General features: G+C 42.0%; 1 pseudogene; it reads right to left on the reverse strand.

The window, feature by feature from the left end:
• Positions 1-5,705: 5,705 nt before the first annotated feature.
• LOC100975836 (large ribosomal subunit protein mL49-like) lies at positions 5,706-8,388 on the reverse strand (annotated as a pseudogene).
• Between the last annotated feature and the right edge of the window lie 854 nt (positions 8,389-9,242).

Here is a 9,242-nt window from a genome sequence, read left to right on the forward strand (position 1 = left end):
AAGCCACCACACTCGGCTATTTTTGTATTTTTTACTAGAGACGGGGTTTCTCCATGTTGGTCAGGCTGGTCTTGAATTCCTGACCTCAGGTGATCCGCCCCCCTCGGTCTCCCAAAGTGCTGGGATTACGGGCGTGAGCCACCGCACCTGGCCAACCTTCCATGTTCTTAACTTTGGTTGTAAACTCAAGTGCTGCTACCAATATTCCAATGTGCAAAGGGATCTCACAGCTCTGGCATAAGCTGGGCCACTGCATTAGTATTGGCAGAGGCGTTGACAGCAACAGCTCTGTGGAGGTGGCGCTAAAGTCCTTGGTGGAAGCACAGGACCATGATGACAACATAGGTGGAGCTAGTGAGCTCCAAGGCTTTCAGGGGCAGTAGAGATCTCTAAGCTGATGGAAGCTAAGAGGGCTTATTTATCTGTAAAAATTAGCAGTTCCCCTGAATTCGCCTAAGAATGCATGCAGGTAATTGGGAAGATGAAAAGTGACTGAAGCGCTGAAATAGTAGGTAGAGCTGAAGCCAAAAAAATGCTTTTAATTACTGTTTATATGACCTTTAGTGACTTCCAAGTTGGAGAGGAAGAATTTTTTTTTTTTAACTATATCCATGTAAGACTTTTGGTAAGAGAGTTTATCTAGCAAAAAATTGTTACCAAGTTCTATGCTGGGTTTATTTTACAAATTTTTGAAAATTTAACCATATCTTCCCATATTTTACTAGTAAAAATAATCTAAGAATGCTTAGATTTCTTACTTAGAAAAAACAAATATTTAAGCATGTAGTATATCACTTATGTTAGCTATGTTACGGCAATATAACCGATATGAATTTATGTGCTTAGGTGAAAAACAAAACATATTTAATCATTTTTTAAAATCAAATGAACTCTGATGCCAAACACCAATCTAACTGGTAGGAAATTCAATCTTAGTCACATGTTGGGAGAGCTTTACCTCTTCCCCTGTTAGTGCAAATGTCCTGGAGAGATTATGCAATTTTAAACAATTTGCGGGAACAGTCTTATGCCCAGGTGCAGGCCTAAGAGGTTGCATTTTTGTAGGTAATTAAAAACAATAATAATGCTAATTTAAAAATCACTCTGCCTTTTTATTATCACCGTGTCCTGGCTATTTCAAACAATGTCAGTGAAAAATACTCCATCACGAAAAAGAAAGTTGTGGGTCTAAAGTCTAAACAATTTCTATGAATATTGTTGAGATTTAACAATATATATGTAAGCTACAAATTAGCACTTTTCATTACTTATGCTTTAATAAATATTTCATTCTACATGGACTTTAAATAGAAGAATCTTCTGTTATTCAGTTGTTTCGCCCCACTTCACCACTGCCATAGATCAGTCTTACACATTTGGTTAGTGACAAATTTCTAAAGCTTCGGAATCATTGACGTGAATCTCCGTGGTGTTACATACTCCTGCATTTAAACAGTAGGTTCAAAAGAAGCAATGATAACACAGTGATTGTACAGATGAATAAAGACAGCTTCAGTTATTTCAATTCTCCCTTTCCATATGGTAACTTGGAATTTTTATTTGTGTTTAAAATTTAAAACAGTGAATCCAAGTGCATACTTCTTCTATGTGAAATATTCTAGATCAATTTGCATAAACTCTTTAAAATTGAAATTTTATATTCTTAATTGTTAATTGTTTTAAAACTAGGGAGTGAATCAAGGAAGTAATTAGTATGTGATTATTCTAAACATAATTTTATCTTATACAGGTAAGGGTGTCAAAAAAAAAAAAAGATTGATTCCTACTGTCAAATGCACTGGCTATGCCCCTGCTCTGGTGTTCAGTTAATTATAGGGGCCTCAGCTCCTGGCAGCAGGGTCTGTTTAAAGGTGGCAGGTCTGGCCAACAATCACTGGGACAGCTTCCGCAGCTCCTGAGTGTTCACACACTACCCATAAATAAAATAGCCACTCTTTAATGCTTGATTTAAAAAAAGCCTTGATGGATAAGTCTGCTTTTTGCCCAGGTTTTGGAAAACAAAATTCTCATAACACAGTTCTTGGACAAGGAAAGTTCAACTTTCTTTTGATGTGTATATCATTAGAAGGAGATGGGTCAGGATTGGGACAGGGAATTAAGAGTAATATCTCTTATTGTTTTGTATTGAGACTATAGAAACATGAGACATAATGTGATGGTTAATTTTACATGTCACCTTGACTGAGTTCAGGGACACCCAGATAGCTGGTAAAACATTTCTGGGTGTGTCTGTGAGGGTGTTTCGATAAGAGATTAGCATTTGAATCTCTTCCAGTGCTGTAGACTGAGTGAAGATTGCCCCCACCAGCGTGGGTGAGCAGCATTCAGCATCCCTTGAAGACCCAGATAGAACAAAATGACAGAAGAAGGGCGAATTTGCTCTCTGCTTGAGTTGGGACATCCATCTTCTCCTCCCCTTGAACATTATGCTCCTGGTTCTTGGGCCTTCGGACTCAAACTGGGAATTACACCAGCGGCCTCCCTGGTTCTTAGGCCTTTGGTCTTATAGACTGGAGCTACACCACCTGCTTCCCTGGGCCTGCAGGTGGCAATAGTGGGACTTCTCAGCCTCCACAATCACAGGAGCCCATCCCTTATAGCGAATCTCTTTCTCTTTCTCTCTCTCTCTATAGATTCTATTGGTTCTGTTTTTCTGGGGAACCCTGACTAATACACACACTAGTACACCTTGACTCACCCTGACTAAAAAGTTGTATCTTGGGTTATCTTGCCACATTAGTCAACAGTATTGTGGAATTGTATTTAAATACTAATTCTTGTGAGTACTATCAATTTAGAGAAGTAAAAATGATTGCATTTGTCGTACCCTTAAATCCCACAAGCTTAGAAATATTATACGCCACTTGAGTCACTGAGTTTGTTAATTACAGTCTGGCTTTATTTTTGTGGGATATAACAGTATTCATCCTTGATTATATTATTGTTCTGTGGTCTTATCAGTATAATGTGTTATTGTATATAATGTGGGCGATAGGGTTTTTTTGAAGGTGACAAAAATATTACATTTTTGTGAGACAGAATGCAGCAATTAAACCATGAAGTATTAACTAATCACCGAATTGTGCATAATGTGAAGTGAGGTGCCTCACTCACCCCACATATCCAGATTTGACATAACAAGCTCCCCTATGAACATCCTGGGCCATGTTAACTGGCTGCCCCTTTATCTTACCAATCACATTGACAGTTCAGGTGTGAGGCTTCTCAACAGTGTCTTTTCTATCTCCCCATCTCTACCAGCTGGACTGTCCACCCCTCAGTTCCTGGAAGCGGTAACAGAAGGCAGCTCGCTCCTAACCCTTCCATTCCTACCCCAGCTATAATTAACTCTTTGCATTCCAACAGTGCCTTTCTAATTCCACCAACCCTGATAGAAACGACAGAAGTTCCTGTCCAATTGCTGAAGCTTGGGAGCTTGATCCTGGGACTGCTACTGAAAACTCAAATTCCATTTCCTCACAGAACCAATTTTTGTCAGAGTTGAAATAAAGCTTGAGTATGGTACCTCTAATATGTTTTGGATCCAACGGGCTTTTGGTAGGCTGACGGGAGAGCCCAACTAAAATGTATAACATTAACTCTGAAATGTATGCTCCTGTAGACTTGGATATTGTCTGGAATCAATCTTGCTGGGAAATAAAGCCCATTTATAAATTAGAAGTCCTCTGATAATTCACATTGTCTGAACTATGCACTCTAGCCCACACCAGAAGCACCAGTGGGGCCTCCATGTTGAGAACAAAGGGTCAAAATAAGAACATTAGTGCAGGAAATAAATAGCTAGTGCCATCATATCTCAGGATGTGTCGAAGAGGCATGGGCACTGGAATTTGGGTGTATGTGGGGAAAGGATTGCAGGTGGAAGGGGAAGTGAGGTCTGGAGTCCAGGTATTAGACCCTCCTAGTCAGGCAAGGTAGAAACTGTGTGAGATGCAGAAAAGAGCCAGGAAATGGTCACTGTCAGTCACAGACCACGGCAAATATAGGAAGCCCCAACATATATGGGGACTCAATGGTGGAGCAGTTAGGGCAGAGGATAGCTGGAAGACACAGTTGTAAAACTCGAAGCATATGTTGAAGGCTGGGTTTAAGGTTAGGGCCTCTAAGAAGGATCTCAAGAATTAAACAAGATTTCAGTGAGGACCAATGAGAAGCTGAGTCCTAGAAAATAAAATGTGTTGGTGGGGGGAAGGAGAATGTACTGGGGGAAAGAGATGCTTATTGAGGCACAAGGAACCCCATTGTCATAACATGGAATCAGGGGAAGGAGTGATGGTGAGCTGCAAACTAAGGACTGGGAGAGAAGCCAGGTGCTGGTCCTGAATCTCCACATTCTGGGCCCACTTTGCACCTGCATGTTGAATCAGTGCCCTGAGGACAAGGAATGATTGGTGGGTCTTCTTTATTCCTAGTACACTGCCAAGACCCAAGCACAAGACATCCTGCTTGCCTTTCTGTTGCTTAGCAACGGCCACCTCCTCGATTACCCGAGTTGTCATAGTTTTTCTGTAGCTATCTACTCTGACACCCGGTACATTGGCCTACAAAGAACAAGGCAAAAGCCTGGTCATTCAGCCCAATACAAGATGACTTGCAGTGATAAGCCAGTACACACTAGTATGGGCAGTTCTCAGTACAGGGAGCAACAAGACCGATTTCATGCTGAACCCAAATGTCGAGTACCAGACAGGGAAGGGAAGGGAAGGAAATTCCACTGATTCTGTAAACCCCAGAATTATGGGGGAGAGAAAGAAACAGAGAGAGAATAAGATAAATAAAATGTCAGGTAATGATATTTTAAATAGAATATGTGTTTCAAATGTATATTAAAGTAAAATTTCTTCATCAATCACTCTTTTTCTAGGAAAATTATTTAGTTATGTCAAACACAAAGAAAAACAGGTAGCTTGCCACTCAAAAAGCCTAAAACTTCTAGATTAAAATGGTCATAGATGTTTCTCAAGAATTACAGTAATTAAATGTTAACATTTAAAAGGGTTGGGAAATTCTGTACTCTGCAAGGTAGAACAAGGACTAAGTCATCAATCAGATGACATAATGCCAAAAATAGTTTGGGAAAGTCAAGAGTAGAGATCTAAACGTTCTCTCTATTCCCGCCTGAAAGATCATCAGCTGGAAAATACTCTACCTGCAGTGATTAAGTCCAAATCTGTGGCACAGTGCTTAGAAGAAGAGCAGCAAGTTAAAAGTCTACGTGTCTGTCCATTAAAGTCCTTACACTGCGTATTCACCAGCCACAGCCCGCTGGAAAACACACCTGTGCATTTATCTTCTTTGAAATCTGGGATGGCAAATCTTCTTTTATTGTTGGGCATCACTGTCACTCCCACCCAGATCAACAAATGTTCTCATGCAAGTACAAAATGTACATAGTTCTTTTGGTCTCCGTGGGTTTAATAGAAATTATTTTTATTGAAACAGATAAATTGTTACCATTTCGCTCATAACCTATTTATTAAATGAGGTATACCTAAAAAAAGGAAACCTTTCAGGTCACATTATGGCTAGTACCAGCAAAAGTTGCAGCTGCGGAGAGGGACGTGAGAAAGGGCGGGGGTAGGGGGGCGGGGGGGAAGGGAAGAAAGGCCAGACGGTGGGACAGTGGAAAGTGTTGAGGAACCAGGAGCTGAATGAGAAGGAGAGGCTGCCCAGAAGCAAGAGGGCCAGTGCTGGTTATCTGACTCTCCTCACATCCTCTAGGTGATCCAGGCGTGTCTGTTTCAGACAATCATCGTCATTACCACCTCTTGAGGTTTTTATTTCCTTCTTGTAGTATAAATTATTGCCTGACTTCAGGCCGGGCGCGGTGGCTCAAGCCTGTAATTCCAGCACTTTGGGAGGCCGAGGGGGGCGGATCACGAGGTCAGGAGATCAAGACCATCCTGGCTAACACGGTGAAACCCCGTCTCCACTAAAAATACAAAAAATTAGCCGGGCGTGGTGGCGGGCGCCTGTAGTCCCAGCCACTCGGGAGGCTGAGGCAGGAGAATGGCGTGAACCCGGGAGGCGGAGCTTGCAGTGAGCGGAGATCGCGCCACTGCACTCCAGCCTGGGCGACTGAGCAGGACTCCGTCTCAAAAAAAAAAAAAAAAAAAAGAAAGAAAGAAAGTATTGCCTGAGTTCTTTTTTAAACTTCAGAGTTTATTTTCTCAAGAAATTGTATGTTCCCACTCTCCACTTCCCCTCTCCCTGCTGAGGAATCATCTAAAGAAATTCTCAAGCTTGTCCAAGCCACCTTATTTTGTTGTTGTTGTTGCAGTTCTGTTGTTTTGTTTTAGGCTTTTAGCAGCCTGAAGCCATGGTTTTTAGTTTCTGTCTCCAGTGATGAAAGGAAAAGAGGGATGAGGAAGGGGCTTTACCAGCCCAATCACAAATAGAAACTAGGAACCTATGACTATATTCTCTCCCTTGGACACCTAACCGGTTTACTTAACAATATTTGCAGGATTAGCTGGATGCAGTGTCGCATGCCTGTAGCCCCACCTACTCTAGAGGCTGAGGTGGAGGGCTTTTTGCAGGGGTTCGAGTCTGGGCTGGGCAATATAAGGAGAACCCCCCCCCCCACACCACCCTGCATCTGAAAGAGAGAAAGAAAGAAAGAAAAGAAAGAGGAAAGGAAGAAAGAGAGAGAGAAAGAAAGAGGAAGAAGAAAGAAAGAAAGAAAGAAAGAAAGAGAGAAAGCATTCGAAGGATTAGTCAATTTACATAGTTATCTGCCCCAAAGTCTTTGCTGTCTGCCTTTGAAACTATAATTTAGAAAACAAACCAAACAATGCTAATTAAAATACTATATCCGGATTTTTTTCTTTTACATTAGTTTTTATTCCTTATCTAAGTAAAACATATTAAAAATTAAAATAGCCCTAAAAGGCTTACAATGAAAAACAGTAATCTTTTAACCAGTTTCCTCCTTAACAGGTCCCACCCACCATCCTAATACCATCCCTGTTCCTGGAATCAGCCACTTACAACTGGTTTAGCTGTTAATTTTGATACTTTCCTCAATATTTTAAAACAATATACTCATACTTGTGATTTATTGTTGCACAGCTTCAGATGATCATTAAATTTGTAAATATTGTACAAATTTTAGTGACTTAAATAGTATATATAGCCAAATAGAAAATTGCATTAATGATTGCTAGGGCTTGTGACATAGGAGCAGCGTATCGGGCTCCTTTTCCTTGCTGAGGCCCTAGACTTGACAGTGGCCTGGAATCAACAGCAGTGAGGGTTTACTTGCAAGCCAGCACTATCCTTGGGCAACATTCCCTCTTCCTGAGGTCTTCTGGACTCTAGTCTGTGGAGTACGCCATGATGCAGGCTGCTCAGCTGGGCCTCAGAAACCCTTCTCCAGGAGTCAGGCTTGAGCTACTGATCAAAGTCTCCTGGCCGGGCACGGTGGCTCATGCCTGTAATCCCAGCACTTTGGGAAGTCTAGGCAGGTAGATCACAAGGTCAGGAAATCGAGACCATCCTGGCCAACATGGTGAAACCTCATCTCTACTAAAAATACAAAAATTAGCCGGGCGTGGCAGGGTGCGCCTGAGTTCCAGCTACTCAGGAGGCTGAGGCAGGAGAATCGCTTGAACCCGGGAGGTGGAGGTGGAGGTTGCAGTGAGCCGAGATCGCACCACGCCACTGCACTCCAGCGTGGACAACAGAGCGAGACTCTGTCTCACAAAAAAAAAAAAAAAAAGTCTCCCCTGACCTGCAGCATACCTGTCACCTCATTGACCTGGCTGAGGTACGGGTACGGGTACACAGGAACAGGTGTCTTTCCCAGCAGTGGGCTCAGAAAATCCTCCACATCCTTCAGCAGCGCCCAGATGTCCCCCTCCACCTTTGGGGTCACAGTCATCTGAAAGTTGCCATGTGTGATGTCCTTATAGACAAGGATTTTGTGCATCTGAGGGCACTGCACCAAGTAGGGCAGATTGGGTGGGGTTGGGGGTTTCTCTGGGAGGTTGCCAGCCATTGGGGTGGGATAATGTTCATGCCTTGGGGACTTTGGGATCCTAGTGAAGAGTAACAGTCACTCTGCAAACGTGTTCATCCACAGGCTTCACAAAGCTCGGATAATCCAGAGGTGCTGGGGTCTGGCTCAGTAGTCATAGCCCACAGCCCTGGTGGATGTTGGTTCTCCAGCCCTGCAGCATGTCCCGGAACATGGTAGTTGCCCCTTACCTAGTTTATTCTGCTGTCTATTTATTTATCAATTTAGATGTTAGCTATTGACTTACTTATGTTGTAGGTGATTTAGCTTTTTAAAAAATATTCCTCCACCCTTTTTTCCTATCACTATAGTTATATCACCTTATTCAGTCTGCCTTTACATTATTATAATAATTATTAATTATATTATAATTAATAATAATTAATTGTTATATTTGTTCACCACTGAGGCAACTCATCAAATGTATGCCTCCTTTCTTGTATAGTGTTTTGTTCTCTTTGAAGTTCTTTTGTTCCCCATGGTACATGTCTCCAAGTTGTGTGTGTGAGTATTGTGTTGTGTGTGTGTGTGTGTGTATTTTGGTCTCTTTTATATTAACAGTTTCCTTAAATGTCTGGTGATCTTTGACTCTGTTCATGTTGAAATGTGAAGTACCAAAAATATGAATTGAAGCTCTGTGAGTTGTGTTGGGCTTGCCCTATTTGTATTGGGAAACCACTAAATGTCATATGTGGAAGTCTTTGTTTCTGGGATACTCAATTTTTCCAGAAAAGAATCATCTAATTTCCTGCTCATACATGCCTGCATGTGGGAATCAGTGAGTGCGTGTGTCTGTGTGTGTGTGATCCTGGCTGTTGGCATTTGGAAGAGCGGGTTAGGTGAAGGAGATTCTGGATCTCACGATTTGATGTGCAGATTGTCACTTATTTTTAATTTTCAGTTTTTGGATCTGTGTCTCCCCTCCAGGTCAAAGGTAACTGAGTCCTGTCCACAGACTTTCAACCAAGCCCCTGTTTGAGCATCAGCCTTTGCCAAGGTCTGTGTACTCCAGGTTTGTGTACTTCCAGTGAGTGCTGGTGGTCTGAGAGGAAAGTGTCTCTCTTACTTCTGGTTGGTACCCATTGGTTCCCAATCCTCCATGCACTACCCGTTGAAATTATTGTCTTAAAGGGGAGTCCTATATAAAGAATTAATCATGAATTAAATACACAATCCAGAAACC

This window comes from Pan paniscus, chromosome 4 (assembly GCF_029289425.2).
Source record: "Pan paniscus chromosome 4, NHGRI_mPanPan1-v2.0_pri, whole genome shotgun sequence".
Classification (NCBI taxonomy): Eukaryota; Metazoa; Chordata; class Mammalia; order Primates; family Hominidae; genus Pan; species Pan paniscus.